A 22,873-nucleotide genomic window follows, 5' to 3' on the forward strand; every position below is an offset into this window, starting at 1 on the left:
CTAGAAAAAAAGCTAGGCTTCAGGTTTTTTTCCCCATCTGGGGATCAAGAAATTTTATACATACCATTTCCCAAATCTCATTTCTCGATGAAGCTTTATTTTAAGGTAAAGATGTTAAAACAGTCTGTGGAAAATTTTCTCATTTCTTATGTACACTGACAAAAGTGCCAAACACTGGATCTTGAAGCTTCTATGCAAATTTACTGCCAAAAACTGAGGGTCCAACTTTGCAATTTACTCTTGCTCTGAACCCTCTACCCACAAGAAGAATATTACTGTTATAGACTTTGAGGGTCTTAATTTGCTGTATTCACATGCAATGCTAATAATTTTCCATTTCACATTCTTTCCATTTGTATCTTGATGAAAATTGTCTTTATCATAAAGAATGTTGTGAAATTAAGAAAAGTGTTTAAACATCTAACAAACAAGATTAGACACTGCATATCAAAAATAATGGCCAAAGTTTAGTTTGTTTAGATTTACACTGGTGTTTTTTTTTTCTCTTTAAAATTTCCTTTAAGGCTCTAAAAATGCAGTAAAAGTTTGTATTTGATAGTGTCAATAGGTAATTTTAATCTTTGCTTTAAATTTCAACATTGGAAACATCTTTTTGTCTAAGAATTTAAATAATGCAAAGAATATTATGTACAAAACATTTTAATCTGATTTCTCTTTTTCAAGGAGAAAAACAATCTTCTATTTTCTTAGATTAGAATTCACTGCATCAAGCTAAGTGTGAATATTTGATTTGTTAGATAAAGTACACTTTTTTCCTTGAGAAACTCTCACTGCAAATCTTAAAAGGTTACCTTGTTATTTCTACGTTCAGACAATTGTAAAATAAATTATCTATATTCTCATGCTGGCTGCTTTACCATTCATACACATGATGCTTTATAAGAGGAGTAGAGGAAAGGTAGCACATACAAAAGATTCTATATTTCAGATTAAGAAAATAAACAAAAAACCTTGATGCTTTAAAAATTTGATCTCCTATCAACAAAATGATGTCTTATGGAGCTAGTCTAAAATGTATTAAAGAAAACCTTCAATGACTTTTTAGCTGTCCCCTCAAAGCTGATTCTACTGAATCTTTTAAAATGCATGAGCACACACACAGGCATGCATTAATTTAAATAACATAGTGTTGCCATTATTATTATTGCATTAAGTACTCTGGTTATACTGAACTCAACATAAACATGAATACTAAACTGGTATATATATTCCCATACAGTAAACAGTTCATCTAGAGCAGACTCCCTTGGACTTATGTCACTTGTTTCAGGGAAGTTAAGGGTGTTACACTGATAGGTAAAGAAGGCAGGACTGTGTAATTAATTTTATTTCCAGCTGTTGAGATTTCAGACTATAATTCCAAGATCTCTAAGCAAACATCTTCTTTTTCTTTACTTCTTTCCAGGCAAACTGATCAGACGTGCTTTGGGGATTGGCTGTGTGCCCAGTTTCCACAAATGCCAAAGACTCCTGCACACTGAGTTAATTAAAATTGACTGCTTGTCTTAGGCAGAAAAAACAAGCTAAATTCTGGCTTGTATAAAAAAAAAAAAGATTGAACAATTTAGGCAAACAAAATAACTTTCCAGTAAGCCAGGGAACAAAAGTAGCACATTGCTTTGCTTTGAGAAAAACAGATCATATTTTTATTTTGTTTTCATTTCTACCTCAAAGGCTTTTTTTTTTTCTATTGTGTTTTGTTGATTTTTTTCTTTATCCTCCTGCAGTGAATGGTAAATTGTTAGATCTGTGTATCCCAAGGACACGAAGACATATATCAAATGAAGGGTATAGACAGATTTTACAGGCTGAAGCTATAAATGATAATAAAAAGTCTAATCTTGCAGATGTTTAAACCTCACAGGTGTCTCCCCTTTTGACTGAAACTTCCCCAGTGCCTAGTGTGACTTTCTCACTGAAATTCACCAAAACTGCTGCAGTCTACAGGGCTCAGCAGCTGTCACATGCCTAAAAGCAGCCAAGTACCAAAGGCTAAGAACATTTAATATGCATTTCCTAAGAACAACTGACTGGCATTGACAATCGAGCTCACAATGAACTAAAAACATGTCAAGGATTTATAGTATTTGTACACTCAGGTTCAATGATCTCAGGTTAAGGGGTTAAAATTCACACATTCCTGAAGGTGTTTTTGTTTTACTTATAGAGAGTACTGAGAGGCCTAAGGTTAGCAGGTTAGCACTTCCTTCTTCTCCCTCTGCTACTCTGCAGGGAATATTGTGTGATTCATAGGAATATACAGCCATACAGAAGAAATTGATGGGAAGCCAGAAGCCCTAGAATGTACATCATTCTATAATTCAGCTTTTATAGTGTTCATAAATTCTTTCTTTGCTTCAAGAGGCTCCTTTATGCTTTTTAGTTATCAGTATTCTGGGGAATAAAGATGAGCAGACTTGACAAGAAACCCATAATTGACTATTTCCCTGATGAGTCCCCACCCCACAAGGTTACAGAGTCATATGTGGGGTGTTTCTAATGGATCTTCAATTCTCCTTTGTGTAGTTGAAAATCTCAGTCTGTCAGGTAAAGATGGTTTCTAGAGAAAAATGGCCTATCATTTGTTAGAGCATTCTTCAGGAGGAAAAGTGACATGAATTTGCTAGTAGATGACATCATACCACAGCTTTATTTTAAAAGAAAAAGCATTGAATTTCAAAAGAATCTATACCAGCCTGAATCATATCCAGCCTCTGGATATGAAACAAACAGATGTGTGTCCTTATGGGATATGTCCCCAGGAAATCTTAGGGTTTCCTATTGATTTTATATTTTTGACTTCCCCAGCACACTGGCTATTCTGGTTTGCAATCTGGGATTTAAGCATCTCCCTCCAGTGTTAGAGATGCCCTCAAATCAATATATAGCCTCAAAATATATTTTTAGTTGTACATTTTTGTGTTTTCCCAGGAGAATTTGATTTAAAATCAGATTTTTTTTCCCTAAAACAATCAACCTGCTGAGTGATGTCACTGCTCTAGTTACATGATTCTGATAGTGTGTAAATGTGTCAAATGCTGCTCATAAGAGCAGTGGGATATTAATTTTACCTCTTGTAATGAATCTAAACAGAATTATTAAGTAATCCTAATAGGGCATGCACAAAACAAGCTGTGGAATGAATCAGGCAGCCTAATGTTTAACCAATGGATGTTAATCTCAATAGTGTTCTTTCAAGACATGGGCTTAATGGCCTTAGGGACCAGTTTCAAAGCAGCATCCAAGATGCAAAACCAATTCTTAGCAGACCAAAGGTTAAAACATACATTACATTTTAAGGAATTTTTTACAAAAGAGACATATAAATATAGATATTTATAAGCATAAATATATAAAATAAAATTAGAGAGAGAAGATATACAATTGGTCCTAAGTCATATGTGCGTACACAATAAGATTATTTTTTTTATTTCTAATCTTGAATTATTTTACATATGGTCACTTTTTTTAAAAATACATTACTTAGGTGAAATGTTAAATGTGTCTAGTCTTCTTAATAGAAGAATGCATTATAAATTGAATGCTCAACTTCCTTTCTAACTTGTTTTTTCATTGTGTTTTTAAATGCCTAGTGGATTAAATGTTACCATTTGGGAGGATTTTTGAATGTAGTGAATAAATAGAAATATGAACAAATATGGTTGTGAAAAATGTTTGCATATGTCATGTTTTTCACTGTTAGATTATTTTCAGTTTCTCACTAAGCAGCAAAAATAAGACTTGCACTGCACTAAATAAATTTGCTGAAATACTTTAAGAAATTCACATTTTAAAGAAAAGAAAATATGTAAAAAAATAGTATTTACAAACTTTTCAACAGTGAAAATGGCAATTTTATTGGTATTTTTGTAATCTTTCTCTTTCTTTGGTTTTTTTTTTTTTTGGTGTATCTGCAATGTTCAATGCACTGTCAGTAGAAGAAAATTATCCTGCTCTGAAACTGCTCCTGGTATCTCACTCAGGGCTTGTTTAGAAGTAGCTTGGGTACATTGCTGACTTGTGAAACATGTCCATTGTTTGTGTCGTACATCCTTTTTTCACACTGATTTTTAAACATATTTCCTGCTTTCCTTCATTGTTTTCTCATTAGCTCTTTTATCAATGAATTCAAGTGAATCATGATTTTAAAACTATTTCTGGAAAAATATTTAAATTGGTAAATATTTTTGCAATATTTAAATTTAAATCTGCTGCATGTCTTGATGAGACTGACGTCTGAAAAACGTTAGAAGTCAGATGAACTGTAACAAAATCAAAAATTGAACTAAATCCTTTACTAAGGAAATTTGTTTGATCTGTCTAATAATAAATGTTTAAAAATGTAAAGGTACAAACTGCATCGATTAATTTTTAAATAAAACTACCCTGAACTATGTATTTTCTCCATTATAGGGAGTTTTGTGCTACTTAGGATCACTAAATAAGATACATAGAAGTAACAGCAAAGCATCTATTATCAGTTAAACAGAAAAAACTAATAGGTCCTATATTTCTGAAGGCTTTGATTCCTCATCAAAACCTGTTTACAGTCTTCAAATTAATGCTGTCACTTATTAAAGTACAAGTGTAAGTAAACAATCAAGTTTCCTTGAAGTGGTCAAGAAACCACAAATCAGAAATGGTTTGAAAATGAGATTATTCAATCTGTTACATGAAAGTAAAGTGAGAAACATGACAGCAGCAAGATAGTTATCACAACTTTAAGATAAAAGTCATTATTTGAGTGAAGAGTTTTATTTGTTTTAAATAGAAAAATAAATTTTCTTTTTAATTTTCAGGTTTCATTTTCTTACAGAGGCAACAAAGCTATTAACACATTGAAAGTATATATTCTTTTCTAGTATGGCTTAGAGCATAAACACATATTATTCTATTTTCAAACACATTTTTCAGAAACTGTCTTTGTGTTTATAATATATAATAACTTATAATTTGTAATAATTTATAAAAATCCAAGAAAAGTGTTTGCATTGGAGTTTTGGCAGTCAGATCTGAGCTAGGCCTTTGAGGGATATATGTCAATAGAAGTAATAGGGTGTTTCTTCTCAAAGGCATTTAGAGAGAGTGAAAAAGAATTCCATAAAGTTTCTAGAACATAACCATTGCTAGGCCCAAGGAATTACAAAATAAGATTCATAATGGCCATAGAAAGATTAACACATTGAGAGTATCTGCCTTAATTAAGGTAAAGATGTTAGAATCCAGGCCACCTTCTCAGTCCTGCTCTGACAGTCTGTTACATCTATTTTCTTTTTAGCAAAAGATTCACCTCTAAGAATGGCCATGCAATGCAAGAGAGCTGAAGTTTTAGTCACAAATCCTGAGCTCCTAATCCTGGATTCAGGTATTGGATATACTTTTGCCTTGCTTTCCTTCTCTCTGTATACCTGTTAAAATGGATGTGTAATGAAAAAAAAAAAAAAAAAGATGAAGGGAAACCTAGGGTATAGCTGGTTTTAAACTTTATTTAAGTTTAAGGTAAGTACCTATTCTAACAGGATACTCTCAGGGAGACCTGAGAATAATTCTTAAAGGCAGTTTTGATGTGGTCACATGCCACTTTTCCCTTTCTGCTAACATTTCACCCTGATTGGAGAGTCTCAGATAGAAAAAACTTAATACTGGAAATGTAATTCAGCTTCCTGGTGCTTACTGCTGACCTAGGAACCTTTGTGCATTGACACTATCCATGTTATGTATAATTTTGAGACTGAACACTCCTGGCATCGCTTAGTTATTTGTTCCAGCTCACACCAGTCTGTCTGGAGTCATTGCTTCAGTCTCACTCCCACTGATGCCATTCTCCACTCTTTTCTTCCTTTCATTTTCCCCTCTTCCCTATCTGACTGACCTCCCTTCCCTCACTGACCTTCCTTTAACAACAATCCACTTGAAAAATTTAAAGGCTGGACACAATTCAAACAGAAAAATGGAGAACCAGCAGGAAGACTGCAAACATAGACATTATTTGCTCCTCTCTTGTCAAGGTCCATTCCTTGGACTTGAATAGACTGCAAAGCTTTTAAGCTGCCTCACAAATGCTCTAGCAACTAGATGTGATAAGTAAGTGATAAGTAACTTAATTTAGCATCTTCTTCTACTTAGCAAAGAGGGCAAGCCCTAGAGGGCATCTGATCTGTGATTATTTCCATAAATTCTTGGCTCTAAGTCCAGTCTTCAGGTTATGCATAATTTCTATTATGCTTCTTTTTACTCTAGAGATTCAAATGAAAGCCTATTAGACTACAACACATGGAAGAAGAAATTATGGCAATTTTCATGTTTTGTGTGCTATCACTAGTTACAGAATGGTTAAGAAGTTTAGGAGTTTTTCTTTAGCTGTTCAGTTTGCTTTTTTTTTTTTTTTCTAATCTAGTGCTGGAAAAAAGTATGGAGGCTAGCAACAAAGCTTAAGAAAATAAAAGGATAAGCCTTAATTCTGTTCCTCACACTGCTTCATGGATTTGAAGTAACTCCATTCAAGTTGAATGAGTGAGAGGGAACAAAAAGAAATCAATTTTTAACTGTTTATTTACCAGTAGTACCTAATTTTTTTGGTATTTTCTTTGAGAATCAGAACTAGGAAAAACAGATTTTAAAAAAGTAGAAAAAAACCCTAGATCACAAGGCAATTACTATGACGATGAACAAAAAAAAAAAAATACAGTGCTACACTAAAAAGGATTAGTTTTTCTTGCAATGCAAGTAAGTATCTAAACCCCAAATAATAGACTAATACACTTGCTTCATAATTAACTATGGTATTTACACACTAAAAAAGAACAAAAATTATCCTTCAATGAACTACTGTTAGTAAATCAAGAAAGGAAATAAAAGATAACATGATATGGCTTTGAGTTACTGTTCAGATAATTGGTATGCTGCAGGTGTCATCAAATTAAAGTTAGATAATACCACCCTCAAAAGCCCCATTTTCAAATTGTTAGAGAAGGAGCCAAAAAGCTATTTTCATCCTATAGGATTTAAGGGTCTCAGGTGTTCATTACAGCTGGTACTGATTTGTCGCATGATTACATTTCTTTTTTGAGAATGTTTCTTCCTGATCTTTGTTAGAAGTCTAAATGGAGAAGTTTTATCTTTCCTCCAGAGATCTGCCTTTTGCATAGCACAATATACCATTTACAGCAAGGCTTAAAAAGATTTTCAAGAGGAAATGAAGGGATCTCCTAAGCTTGCCATAGTACAAAAGAGTGGCAAACAGGAATTCTAGCTGGTCAGTAGGGTGATATTGACTTTATATATTGGTAAAATGGACATTAGACTTGAGAAAGAACAGTGTTGCAGATTCACAGTTTTGAAAAAAGAGGTACAAACATATGAGAGAAATAACCTCCCCATTTTACAATAAGTTCATGGCTGGCAGTGAGTTAGGTTACCCTGCACTTGCTGAAGAGGTGCCCTTCAGGAGAAGCAAGGCTGATTGGTAGAATCCAAATCATTGCATATGAGAAATGTGGTTCAAGGAACATTGAAATAATTTTTAAATTTTTTTAAAATTAATTTCATACATGTAAAAAAATGCTTTGGGAGGAGTTGTGATGATATTAGAAACAATAAATGCTCTTGTAAGCTATTACAAATTCATATGTTAAGGTACTCAAATAAATCATTTACATGATACAATAATACTCTTAACAGATTTCTATTTCCAGCATTGGTCTTATTTTCACCTATTAAAAAATCTTGTCAAATATTAACACACTGAAATTTGTCATCAAAGTGACTTGAGGAAAATAACGGATGAACTGGTACAATGTCCTCACATTACTGTGACCTTTCATTTATTTTTATCTTCCCATAAAGTATGATTTTTTCAACAAAAGAGCCGTTCATTGAAGAAAAAGAAATAAAAAAGTGTTTACCAAGATCTTCCTATATCTATAATTAACTTCAGTGGTCTCAGAACTTTTTACAAGTTTAAGGGTTCCATCCATACATCTTCTGTATTTTTTCTTTCCATTCCTTCCTGAATGCAAGCTGTCCAATTTCAGCTATATTTGAAAAAGTGATGGAAGCTTTATGAAAATATTTATCTGTAGTGAAAGGGCAGTAGATACCAGACATCATGCAATCCATTTTGACTGTTGATTTCCCATAAATCAATAGATATGTAATGTCCAAGCTATTGACTGGCCATTAGGATGGCTGTTACCTTGGAAGGGCTGTCAAAAACAAAGTGGAGCATGGGCCATAAGGGACACAAATGAACAACAAGGAGGTTTAGCTGGTATTTTTCCTGCTTGTCAAACAACTTCTATTTGTTTATTTAACTTCATATTAATTTATGAATGGCCTTTTCAACTTGCCTCTGTGATATTAGGCATTTCAAATTTATAGAGATGAGATCTTGGTATCTAACTTCTCAAGGCTTGCTGGAAATTATAAATATAAAACTTCAAACATTATTTTAAATATTAGCCATTAATCTTACCTGAAATCAGATTTTGTGAATAATTTCTATATAAAGATGGAAGTACTTAGAGCTTTTTTAAAAAAAATTTTCTCTGAATTTTTCACAGATTTTCTCACTATTTATTTTTGATTATTAACTGTTAACAAAAAGGGTGAATTAGCAATAATCTTAGTAATTTTTAATTTACAGATTTCTGGGAAGCTATGCTTACATAATAACAACATTGTAGTACATATTTCAGTTACATATAAGCAAATTTACTAATCAAAACACCAATTGAGAAACAGCCAAGGATGTCTCCAGTGTCCTTCTGAATGTGTTTTTAAATCGCCACATATTTAGAAAAACAGTTAAGCACATGCCTAGTCCATTAATGTTTAGCCTTCATTTTTTTCTCCTGAATTTTATAAAAATAGCTGCTACAAGAAAAAAGTGACAGTCAAATCAGCTACAGTTTGACTGTGATAGTAGAACAATCACCTCATTGCATGACTTCATTATTTTTATTCAGTGGCTGAGGTAGTTTTAGGTAGCAAGCATCCCCTACTGCTATTTTTTGGTAGTCTAGCACTCAGTACCACTGTAAGTTAACTGACTTGGAAGTAGGCATATAAAACTTCCAGATAAATTTTAATTTATTTCATATTATAAAAGATTTATTGAATTTAATGATGGGCATGCCAAGTAGAATTAAATTAAATCTTTATACCAAAGGAATTGTTTGAATTCCTTGGCTAACAAATAGAAGAGTATTATTTCAATAGTGAGCATTTATAAATAAATATTTTATATAAAGTATTTTTTTTAAATAACATGCCTGGAACATTAGGAGGAAATATGTCAGAAATCCATAGGAAAAAGGCAGCAGTTTTATTACTTATAGAAAGAATTATGGAGTTTGGCCCTTCCCTGTGGGTTTTTCTATTTAAGACTAAGCAGTTTGGAATAGCTAATCTTAATCTTGACAATGTAGCCTATAAAGAGTTGGTGTAAATTTCTTACAGATACCAGCTCTGAAGAGGAGAGTAATTAAAAATCTGCTGGAGTTCTTGAACATTTTGCTTGGACCTCTGTGGAATGACTTGCCTGCATGATTATAGAAAGGAGTAGATGTGAAATGATTAAGCTGTGCCTATCAAAAATATTACCAGATTCTCCTGTATACCTTCCAGGGCTTAATTGGAAGCGGATTTTAAACAGATACTGAGGAAGCTGAAGGACAGAATATGCCTTTTCTTCATATATTAGTCATGGCTGCTGTTTTAAATTGCAGTTGAATTATATCAAGACAAACTGAGAAGGTGCTTAGACTGGTAAAGCAAAAAAACCCAAAAAACCAAAACCCCTGAATCAAATAGATACTAAAGAACATAGGAAAAAACCTCAACCCTATTGTATTAGAAGGAGAATTGATGTGGCCCTAAAATTTCTCTATAGCCTCACTGCTGTGGTCTCACAAGGCCTATGAGAGGATTTTGTTGGATGCTTAAAACGTACTATTGGCAAAGAAGTGTAAACCTATTCCTAATGCCAAATAAAAGCATCAAAAGGGACTAGAACATGATAAAATCCTCAAGATAAAAGCAGTAGGAAGACAGCTAGTCAACAGCTGTGAAAATAGAATTAAACCTTGCATAAATTGGAAACGGTGTTCCCCAAACCAAGGCTGAAACCAAATAATAGGGTATGTATAATCTCAACACAGGATTCAAACTGGGTCAACAGGATATCGTGACTAATTTTGTGGATGACTGCCAACATGCTCAGGCAATTGCAGCCTATTGACCAATGTCAAACAGTTCAAGTTTGCTTTCCTCACAAACTTGAATTTTCAAATAAATATATCTTAGAGCAAATGAGCCAGTAACTACTGAGCAACATAATACTGAGTGTTAGGTTTGAAGCTTAAGTCAAATCACATTTAACTGTATTTCAATGTGGTATATGGATGATAAGAGTAAGGATTTCAAACATGCATGGGATTTGGAAGAATGAAGGGAGGACAAATTCTACACAGTATTAGGACATATAAAAAAGATTAAAAAGATAGAAGACTTCACTATAAAGAAAATACCAGTTCCAGTTGTTAAAATACATTTCTATTGCTTTGAATGATCTAATTAAGCCAGTTTATCTGCATGAAAATATATTTTATCTACTTGTTCTGTTCTTCTTAGTAACTTTGTTTTTTATTTTGCATCTACTTTAGGCCTTTTTTTTCCATTTATGCATTTTTTACAGATGTTCATCTTCCTTCAGCTATCACTTTACCCTTTTGTCTCCATGGAAATGAAATTTCAACTACACATATGCTGAATTTTTATCTTCCAGCTGCAGACAAGATCTTTTCTAAGTGTCTTCTGTACCAACAATTCTGTGAAACAGAGTCTGTATCTAAGCTAGTAAAAAGGGTATGGAATCAGACACTGGCTCAAGATTGGAATGTTAGCAGAGGGGCATTGATCTCTCCTCTCTGGTGACCAGTGACAGAACCTGAAGAACTGGCATGAAGCTGTTGATTAGGGTTAGGGTTCCACAGTTTTGGAGTCAGCCATTTAGATGGCTGACTGGTAGTCATCATGAAAGGCAACTCATGCTTCTGATCAAAATTTGAAGTCAAATTCAGAGCAAATGGTATATCATTTGCTATTGATTTTGGACCTCACTTATCACTCTATTACTTCTATGTTCTTCATTTATCTTTTTTGTTCCTGCCATTTATTTTCTTTCTCCCTTTTAAGAAAAATATCAATAGATGCTTCATCTTCCTCCATCTCTGTATTCCTGTGAAATAATTTCTTATTAAATTGTCTACCTTATTGTGTAACTGCCTCCTACTAGAGTTTTGTGACTCACAGGTCTCTGTCTGTGTTCTTGATATGCCATACACCTGCCAGGCCTAATATTTCTGTTTGTCAGATGTCTTCGTCTATAAAAATTGTTAATATACTAGTAACAGATTACCGATATAAAGGTAAATTTCTTGTGTTTTAACTTGCTTCACCTTCTAGGCATTATCAAGCATGCATAATTCATAAAATCGTTATTCTTCCCAAACTACTACTTCTACTGTAACTGTAAACAAAGGAGAAAGTGATGTCTACAGCATTTTTCATTTTCTTCCTCAGGTTATTTCCTCTTACAAGTTTCACTGCTGTAAGAGTAATACTTTGAATTTTCTCAAGTTTCTATTTTATTCCTCTCTGGTTTGAAGAAATTTAATCTGTTGTTTAAATATAGTAAAAGGAGTATCCAGTCTTGCATGCATTATCCAAGAATGATCTCACATGAATATTAAATAAGAAAAGATACATCTTCGAGTTGAAGTGCTTTTGAGGGTGGAAGAATGTTTGCCTAAACTAAGATCATCATACTGGAAAAGAATTAATTCACTGAGTTTACAGAAGAAACACTTGACACTTATCAACACTACTTGATGAGTTCACTCATCATGAGTCATGAATCATGCTTATAGCTCATATGATATTACAGTTTATATCCCACCCTTGTTCAAAACTGTAAAAAAAGTCAATTATTTTAAGAAGGTAGCTTCCTTACAGTATCACAGAGTCATTAAGGTTGGAAAATAGCTCCAAGATCATGGAGTCTAACCTTTGACCAAACAACACCTTATCAACAAAACCATAGTGCCATGTCCCTCCAGGGATGGTGAACCACTTTCCTGGGCAGCCTGGTCATGAAGAAATTCTTCCTGATGTACAACCTCTCATCACACATCTTGAAGCTCTGTCATCTCATCCTATCACTAGTTGTCTGTGAAAAGAGGCTGACCCCTGCCTTGTTCCCGTAGGTAGACAGGAGGTAGAGGACAGTAATTTCTCCCCTGTGCCTCCTTTTCTTCAGGCTAAACACCTACAACTCTCTCAGCAACTCTTCAAACCATGTGATTTACTTTCCAGACCCTTCACCAGCTTTGTTGGACTTGCTCTTCTCTGGACTTGCTCCAGTGCTTCAGTGTCCTTGTAGTGAGGGGCACAGAGCTGAACACGGCACTGGAGGTTTGGCCTCACCAGTGCTAAATACAGAGAGAAATCACTACCCCAGTCCTGCTGGCCACACTATTGCTGATACAAGCCAGGATGCCGTTGGCATTTTTGCCACCTGGGCACACTGATAGCTCATGTTCAGGTGCTGTTGAACAGCACTCCAGATCTTTTTCCACTGAGCAGCTTTCCAGCCACTCCAGCCTGTACCACTGCCTGGGGTTGTTGTGACCCATACACAGGACTTGGAAATTTGCCTTACTGAAGCACATAGTCTTGGCTTTGGTGCATTGATCCTGCCTGTCCAGATCCCTCCACAGCACTTTCCTACCCTCCAATGGATAAACACTGTGGCCCAACTTGGTGTCTAAATTTGTCACACACCTAAAAAATTAATATTAATATATTTCATAAGCAGCCATGTTTCATTACCTTGAGAATGAAGAAAATGAAGCAAGAATGAATACTTTACAAAATGCTGTCAGCAGAAACAAAGAACAAATCTTTATCACAAATTCCTGGAATCACTCTCTTCAAAATTAATCATATTATATTAATCCAGTTCCTTACTCCACTGTCTGGGTTAAGAAAAATACCTAGAGATTAAAGGGAAACTATTTCCAAGGGTAATCAATATGAAAATTTACATCTAATTTTAAGAAAAATTTACATCTAATTTAAGAATAGGATTCCAACATGAGACATAGGAAAAGTGTTTAAAATAAGTCACTAGCAGAAAAGGTTTTTTTTGTATAATAAAGAGTCCAAATTAAAATCTGAATGAATTAAAAAAAAACTATTGTCATGCAGAAAATATAATGGTTGTTTTTTCCGGAAAATATTTGTATTTTAATCACATCCAGCAATTGGTTAAGAATATAGTCTTTCCTTTCAAGTCAGAGAGTGCGTTCTAATCAGAAAGGACATTAAAATTTTTCATAAGAATGCTAACACCAATGTTCTTTGTGAATATTATAGATTTGTTTTACCTTAGATGTTGAACTAACCAAGTTCATTCTTTATTTTGGAAGTAAAATGTCAATTCTTGCTTTTTCTAAAGAATAGAAAGGATGAAAACAAGCAATTTCTACCCACGAGCTGAAGGAATAGTAAAATATGTTAAATAATAGTAAAATAATAAAGAGAAAGAAAATACAATCAAAGAAAGGGAAAATGGTGAGAAAGTTACCTCTAATGAATATGGTTAGTTCTTGTGTGCTAGTATGGTATATGCCCTTATTTTTAAATGAGATGGTGTGGTTAGTCTCTCCAAGGGAGGGCTCTGGGGAAATCCCTGTGGGAAAAAGATCCTGAGGATTCCACAAGATGGTCATGAGATTAATGAGAAAAGCATTATTAATATCTATGTAAATTCTTGCATTTATTAATTGGAATACTAGAGTAAAGTTTGACTTCATTAATTCAGACTTTCAAATAATCCAATTACTTTGAATTCTCCATCTTGTTCCAAAAAGCCAGTTTTCCAGGGACCGTTTACAACTAATTAATTTGGAAGACCACTAAAATCCTAACATTACTCACAAATTATGCAATGTAATCCCTTGTGATTATTTTCAGTGCAAGGCAAACTTTACACCTGATGTATAATGAGAAGAAGCAGTAACAGGAGAGAGAACATCTTGTGCTTCTAACAATGTTTGTGGGGGTGCCTCCTCAGCCTCCTCTCGGCAAACTGTCCAGGACGCCAACAGAGGTGAGGATCAACAGAGCATCCAAAACTGTCTGAGAGGGAGTTTGCCCCAAATTGACAATGGTAAAGAAGACATCCACTGGCCACAATAAACTGCTTAAGACTAAAGGCATCAGAAGGGACAAGAAAAGCTTTTCAAGAAAAGCTTGAAAATTTGTGATAGTGGGAAGAGAAAACAAAGCAACCAAGAAGAGTCAAAACCTGTTTTGACACTGTCAGAAATCACCCCACTGACATTGCAATCTGTACCTTGACCTTACTGAGAATCCTTCCATCAGACGCCATGAGCGTGTGTATCTAGCTGGAGGAATGACATTTTGGGTGCACGAAATAAGAATCCACACTTCTGAGGTACAACCTGAAGTTGAGGTGGAGGTTTCTTACGAGGATATGTTTTGTTTTGTAGAGGCTGTCATGATCACATATAAGCCTAGAACCTACACCTCCAGCAGAAGGGTACAGGAATAAATAAGTCCTCAGAGGTCAGGGGAGTGTTTTGGAGGTGGACTCTGAGGGGACTGCATGTGTGCCTGTGTGAATGTCTTGGAATTTTTACAGAAGGTGATGTAGAAATGTCTAGGTGTTTTAAGCATCAAATATTACATTTTGCCTTCATGAATGCATAATTCGCTTACTGGTGGTTAGTTACATGTTATTAATAAATCTAATAGCTTCAATTTTTACTATATTTACAACACATGAAAAGGGTAGATATTTTTCTGCAATGTTTCTGTCTGAATGCAATCAATCAAGTAATCAAAAAATTTGAGAAGGTCTTTTGTGATTATGTACACCCATGCACAGCCACCTGGCATAACTGGAAGGAGAGAATATTAAATTTAACTTTATTTTCAATCAATACCTTTTAGAACAGTTGAATTATTTCTAGTAAATAAGGCCAGTTAGAATATACCTTCAGTCAGCTCAGTCTGTAATAAGATTTTGGCTACTAATAACCTAAATTAAAATGCTGGGGGAACTGGGGGTCTTGTTTCATGATGTGGTTTTCTGTTTGTTTGATTGGGGTTTTGTCATAGTTTAAAAAATCAAACAAATCAAGCACCACCGGTTTTTTGTGGAGCTTTTTGTTATGTTTTTTATTCAGTTTCAAGGAATGAATTTGTTCTGAATTATGTAATATTTTCTTATATGTACAATATTTTGTACTTTGCTATAAGTGGATTTAATTTTCCCAATTTGCAAGAAGGGCTAAAAGGTAATTCTGATATTTAGAACAGCAAAATGATTATGGGGATATTGTTGAGATTTTATCTACTTCAGTGCCTGGGAAGACTCCATTCTCCAGCTGCTGGTGACTATTATGGAATAAAATTTTAAGACTGTGAAGCAGGGCCATCATCTGGGGTTGGCTGCTGGTGTTACAATGACCACTGTTCTCATCTAAGTACCTGATGGAAGAATGACAGGGGTTAAAAGTACAGGGCAGATGAATTTTTCTTACAGATTTTCTTTTTCTTACAATTTTTCTAACAGATAAATTTTATCCTCTAATCAATGGCTATGCAAGAATTTTATTCAAAGTAGACCAGATTTAAGAGGAGGAATAAGGATGACATCTACCATTTGGCTTAATTCAGTATTAAGATATTTTGCCATCAGATAGTAGATCAAAATCCCACAAAAAGCAAAAAGTAACAGGATCCCTTTCTTCTAAATTCTGAGCTTTCTGAACTTCTTAATCCAACCTGCACTTTCTGTCCATCTGCCTTTGTAATGGAATCATTGTATGGTGTGGTTGGAAAGAGACCTAAAGTTCATTAGTTCCGCTCCCCGTCATGGCCAGGGACCCCTTTCAGTACACCAAGTTGTTTAGAGCCTGAGCCAACCTGGCCTTGATCGCTTTTTTTAATCCACAACTTTTTGGACACCTAAACTTGTAGATAGCTTGAGTACAAACAATAATAAGATTTTTCAATTAAAAGAAATGTCACAAAACCCCAAAATCACTTACCTGTAAATGCAGATCTCTGCCTTCTCTAAAAAAACTATAAAATTGTTACAACTACAGTTTTCAATTTACTTGAAATGATTGAGAGTTATGATCACTAAGTAGACTCTATGCTCAAAATTTTACAAGATTCAACTGCTTCACAGAAATAATAGGGCAACCTCAGAGAGAAAATAGTGTATGCTTAGTGAATCCATAAATTTACATATTGGTTCTTCTCATTCCCCTGATAGGAACATATGGTCAATATGTAGAGAAATCAGTAAGTTAGAAAACAAGAAGAAAAAAAAAATATATTTTTTAATTTAACAGTGAAAGTAAAAAGTGATAATGAGAACTGCAGAAGGAAGTACTTTTTCCAGAGAGAATGAAATAATTGCAAGTTCAGTCGACAAACCAGGATCCATGTTAATTATAAGAATGTGAGAACAACGTAATTAAACAGTCAAATGGTGAGGAGTATTGACTGCATCATATTAGATATGGATCCACGAGATCTGCCTTAAAGTAGAGGAGGTAAAAAAAATTGGTTGAATTTTGGATTAGTGAAGATATTTGGAAGGCAAATACCCATGATTAAAAAAATCTGGTTTATATTTTTCTGAATTCAGAGATTTTGAAACAAATACACTGTGTCCCATGCATTTCTGAATATTTTTTCCAGACATAATTTAGAGTTATCCTCACTATTGTCCAAGAAAAAGCAACCACGCTCAACTTCAACTCAGTGTCACCACTAGTTCTTTGTATGTGGAAACTGGTTTGCAGCTACTATGAGACTAACAATTTCCTTTAAATGTGAGGAAGGAGGAACAGACATTTATTTTCCAAGCAGATATCATTGGAAAATGATAAATTCAATTTCACAATCCTTGTTTGTCTATTTTAGAAATATGCAAGTAAAGGAAGGAGGGGCAGTAAGAGCAATTGAGAGAAAGCAAGAGAAGTGCAAAGCTTCCTTTCTTGGCAGTCACAAGCCATTAGGAGAGCTTGGCTGCCCATGTAACCACAGCCTCAGGCAGCTGAATGCATGCCCAGAGCAGAAATGGAGACACAAAAAAATTCAGTTTCTTATGGGATTATTCTGAAGTTGAGGGAAGACTTGTGAATGCTTAAACATTGATATTTCTTGCCTGGATTTCTCCAGTGAGAAGAAAGCCAAATAAAATCAAAATGTTAATCTTTTTGTTCTCTGGTACATGATTAAAAGTTTTCTTGTTGTATTTTAATTTATTTGGAAGACAATCTGCAAAGTTGTGTCTTAAATTTTGATACAGCAGACTAACATTTATTCTGGAGTTGAGTTTAAAATGAGCAGCCGAGAATCATATGATACAGCTGGAAGAAAGAGAGGGGAATTTGATTTCTCAGTGAAAGCAGCTGCTGTGAAATACTATAGTTAGATAAATGGTCCCTAAATAGCTGAGGCTCAAATCAATTAAGACTTTACAGATTTGGATCAGAATTATACAACTGGAGAAGTGAGAGAAGCATGTGCATTTTGAGCATACTGCTTGTTGCATTAGGACTTTGCTTATTAAGATGCTACTGCTTTGAGCTCTCATTTGTAACAGCAGCATTGTGTGCAATTAAAATCAATAAAAAATTTCAATCTGTTTCTGGTGAATGAGGTCAAGTCAGAAGGAATACTCTATATTTTCCATGTGCTAAGCATTCTTTGAAGAAATTAATACGAATCTCTCCTCAGTTAGTCTCCAAAACTGGATGATAGAAATTATTCAAAATCCAATGCTTTGGTCTGAGCAAATGTGCTGTGCCCTGATATTTGTCCTTCAGTACCTTTTCCCCTCAGGATTCAGATCTACACGTCTGCCATAAATAAAGTGATGTGCAAAACTAACTGACAATTACTTTTTTAATGTTCCTTTCATATCACTGATGTAATGGATGAGGTAGGTTGTCCAACCAAAATATTCAATTCCAGATTAATTGCAAGATAACTATCTGCACTAACATACTCTGCTGCACAGAAAGTGTCCCTATAGGCAACATATATGTGTAATTTATAGGATGCTGCTTGCACTTTCTGCATGTAAATTCCTACTGAAATTTTTCTTGGGAACATTTTTCTCCACAACTTAGCAGCTGTGCAGGCTCTGTGCTTACAGCATAATAAGGCAGATGTTTATAGCTCCATACTGTATTGGGAGCATCCACATGCTGAGTGAAATGCTCAAGTATGACAGCCAGGTTTAAGATAATATATAAAAAGAATGTTTTGTACCTCCTCCATGGTACTGCATGATGGTCAGCATGCAGGAGGGAGACTGGAAACATGACTCCTGTAGACCTGAGAGGGAATAAATTATAAGGTTCAGAGATAAGAAGTTCCCAGTTGAAAGGCAAATGGAAAATGTTTGGAATAACTGTTAAACTATTTTGCCCAATGGAATATTGGAATAAATACTTAATTTTCAGGATTAGCCAGATGTCATTGTAATACATCTGTTGAACACTTCTTTAAATCACAGTCAGGCAACTATATCCAGCATATTAATACCCAGCATATTAACATATAAAGACAAACAATATTATAGTGATTTAGGAATTTCAGCCATTATGAAATATATGGAATTCATCTTAAACATGCCGCTGTAAGTTTTTTGATTGATTGTTTTCAATTTTTGTGCTTTTGTGTCTGATTTTTTGGTTTTTTTTTTTGTCATACTTTTGTGAAGATGTTTTTTATTTTAAAATATATCTTTTTGGGTTTCTAAATCTGCCTACTCTCTTTCCTTTTATACTGGTATTCCTGATAGATAGCAGCAAGAAATGAGTAATATGATTGATGTGTGTTTGTCCTCTCAGCATCACAGTCCAAAGTCCAGTTTTGATGCATCCAGAAAGCCAGCAAGGCATTCAGACCTTGTTAACAGAAGATCATGCTGAGTATCTGCTGAAAAGCAACAGTTCATGGGCCTTTCCTAATCTAGGCAGAAATACAGGCAGGAAATGGATTATTTCCTACCAGAGTGCAGTGTGTCTGGCTCAAATTTGGATACCTGAAAAACCTAAATGCTGTTTAGAAAAGGGTACACACCATATACTGTAAAAATGCTAGAAGTTCATTCCCCATAAAGGAACATTTTATTAGTCAGCCCTGTGTACCAAATCTAGGAGGGTTAAAAGAAGGATTGAGGATTTTTTCTTGATTTTTCCCCTTTTGTGTGCTCAATTCCTCTCAGGTTTTTCAAAATATGGATTTGGATGCTACACTTTATCTCAGAGTACAGAGGTTCCCTGAAATGTTTATTGAAATATCCCAACAATAATACACTCTTTTCTCAGTTCCCCAGAAACATATCTAACAATTGGTCAGTTACTGTTTAGCAAAATCCAAGAAAACTGAAGCCTTTGCCCATGTGATTGGATTACAGAACAGTGAAAGCTATTGGCAGAACTCACTGCTGATGTTCAATGGATCCATTTTGGTCAAGAAAGCATAACAGAGACCTTTCATTACAATTCTGCCCCTATGGACAGTGTGATTTGCATATCAGTGTGCTGAGATCTGCACTGTTGAGTGATTTGGAGTACTTCTGGATACAGAATAGTTGCATACAAATAATATAGAACTGGAGTTATGTTTGTATATCTGCCAAACTGGATTGTCCTTGAGACTGTTATATCTTACCAAGTACCTATTTTTCATTGCATTTCTTATCAATTAAGATGCACATTAATAGAATCTTGCTATGTGTTTGTGAAATTTATCACAGAAACCACCACAAATCCTGAATTGGGCTGGCAAAAATTGTTCTTGCTTGTAATATCAGTTCATTCCTTTTAAGAGCAATTTAAAATGAGCATAACAGTGTGTGCACAAAAAGATGATGCACACAAGGGTGGGAAAGAGCAGTAACATTGCTATGCTTTCATGCTTTCAAAATAAATTTCATTATTTCTTGGTACTTATTTTTGCATTTTTGCTGCTTTTTTTTTTCCTTTCTTCTTTTTTTTCCTTTCTTTTTTTTTCCTCTGTGCATGACAGAATTGGATGCGGCTCTGAGAAACCTGGTCTGGTAAAAGTTGTCCCACATCAGGAGGGTCAGAACTAGATGACGTTTAAGGTCCTTCCTAATCCAGGCCATTATATGATTCTGTGATTTGTGGCTCCATGGGTTGGCCCTATGGTCAAGGACTCATTGACCATCTGAAGAAGGAGACCACAGACTGAATTGAATTGTTGTGAAAAAGCTAAGATGCTCTTCTGAGACAGGATCTTCAAATCCTGCAGACTTTTGTTTCTGCTTTTTAATATTTCACCTGATTTTTGCCCAGTGTCTGCTTATACGGGCTAGAATCAGACCAAGGGATGAGCTAGGGAACAACTACAAATTGCAGCATGAGGAAAAAAAAACAAAACCAAAAAGGGGGATGTAGAAAATGTGTGTTGGAATCCTTTATGGTAAAACAGCCTACCCTTTTTAAACAAATATGTTTCTCAGCACAAACTGTTGTAATTTTATACAATATTCCTCCCTTAGCTGTACTTTAAACAGAAATACATTTGAAAGAAGATTTTATGGACCACTTTTCAAGGTACAAGAAGAGTGCAGTCACTACTTGCACGTCTTCAACACTCATCCTATTGTGTAACTCCCAAGTGCTCAACTGACATTTTACTTAAGGTGCAAAGCACAGCTTACTTTCAACAAGGAGTTGGTTAAAAATCAAGGGCATTTTTCTTGGGGCTCTTAGGGAATTTTCCGGCACCTAAGATTGACTCTGGATGATTAGTTCATTATTTCTGATTAAGCAGATGTATATTCAAGAAGGCACAAAGTGTTCAGTTACCAGTCCATCAGTGGAAATTCACAGACGCCCTCCTGCTCATTGGCACAATAATGTACCCACAGGAAACTAAATTTTCCATTATCTCTTCTATTGTTGTAACTTCTTATTGTGCTTTGCAGTGTCATGGATTGAAAAACTAAGTGGAGAAGAAAGAAAAAAAAAATGGAAGACCGGTGAGAAGAGAGAAAAATAAGCTAGTTTTAGAATTGATTTTGCTCAGAGACCAACCTTGCACCCAAGAGATGTTAGAAAATACTCAGCGTGAAAGAATTCATGTATTTTTGTTTGCTTTGGGTTGTTTTCAGTCTAGTAAAGAAATGAAGTCCTCTCACCAGATAACAGTATGTTGTGAAAAATTTAAAAGCATTCTTCACACAGGCTTGAGGCCTCTTTGTAAGGGGGAAAGGAAGATAAGAAGTTCAGAGATTGTAAAACACAGCCTGGTGAGGACCTGTGTGTGCTCCAGGCCCCCTTTTATATGTAGCACAGGACTCAGGTTTTGCTACATTTTGCTCCTGCTAAAATGAGTTTAGCAAGGTATTGTGTTTCCGTTTGTTTTTTCTGGAATCCTCAAGCCAGGGAGATGGTAAAATAAATCTATTCTTTACACTTCAGCTGTGAGTTGTGGCCTTCTTGGTGTTATCTCCATATATTTGATTCACATAGAGGAAAAACCACAGAATATCCGTAGAGGCAGTCTAAATAAATACTACTAACACTGTCAATTCTCTCCTGGCAGTATAATTAAACAGGAGTTAGAATTTGCAATGTGTTGACATTTTCTCAATTAAAGATAGGGGGACATGGAGTTTCCTGGATCCTGCTTCCTACCCTTCCTATGATGGGAATGACTCTTCCAGTGTGATAGGCATCGCACTGGCCATCTTCCAGTCATCTGGGATCTTCCCAGTAAGCCAGAAGTGATGACAAATGACAGGCAGTGGTTGGCGAGCTGTCCTGCCTACTCCTTCATCACTGTAGGACATATCTCATGTAGTCCCATAGACTTGTGAGCATCTTAGTGGCTCAGCAGGTCACTAACAGCTTCCTCCTGGACCCATTCTGTCCTTCCTACATGGAGCCCATTCTGCTCCCTGTCCCTGTCTACCAGCTTAGGAGGTGAGTTGTCATGAGGATGACCTCTCTAATTTTCTTTCTGCATGATCTAACGACATCCTTAAACACTTTCTGAGTTGCCTGCACTCATTCTGAAACCTAAATAATAATTGCACTTTATTCAATCCAGCTCTGTAGCACAGCCATTTAAACCTCATAATCATGGCTTGCAATATGGGGGAGTTAATAAGCTACAGCTATGTTGCATTAAATTGACTTTCCCACTGCATACATGTGGTATTTTAAGAGAAGCTACAGCAATTTACTTTTGGACAGAGTTACAGGACTCTTTATTTATTCAGTGCTTGGATTACATCTCTATAATGTGCTCTCTCTATAATGTGGGGGATACCCATTTTACATCTCTATAATGTGCTCTCTCTATAATGTGGGGGATACCCATTTTGTGGTCATGCAGGTGCTCAGTCTGCTTTAGTGTGCAGTTGCCAGTCCAGCCACTGAAATCCATGAGAAGAAGGCATTTTACAACGGCATTCTCTGTGCTGACTGAGCATGCAGCATCTGTAGATAAAAAGTGTGTCAAAGCAGCTTCCTGTGTCATCCAAATAAGGCCTATTCTAGACATTTGTATCAGAGAATACAGTGCATAAAATACCAAGGCCATCTGAAGAGTCAGACTGGTATTCCTCCCCCTGAATTCACTACTCAGTTTGTTAAAGAAATCAACTGTAGATGTCAGAGTTTATTGGGACATGATATTAAACAGAGGCTTTTATGAAAAGGGTGGGGTGATAGTCTCTGACCTCTTTAACAGATCA

The sequence above is a fragment of the Agelaius phoeniceus genome, chromosome 5, assembly GCF_051311805.1.
Source record: "Agelaius phoeniceus isolate bAgePho1 chromosome 5, bAgePho1.hap1, whole genome shotgun sequence".
Lineage (NCBI taxonomy): Eukaryota > Metazoa > Chordata > Aves > Passeriformes > Icteridae > Agelaius > Agelaius phoeniceus.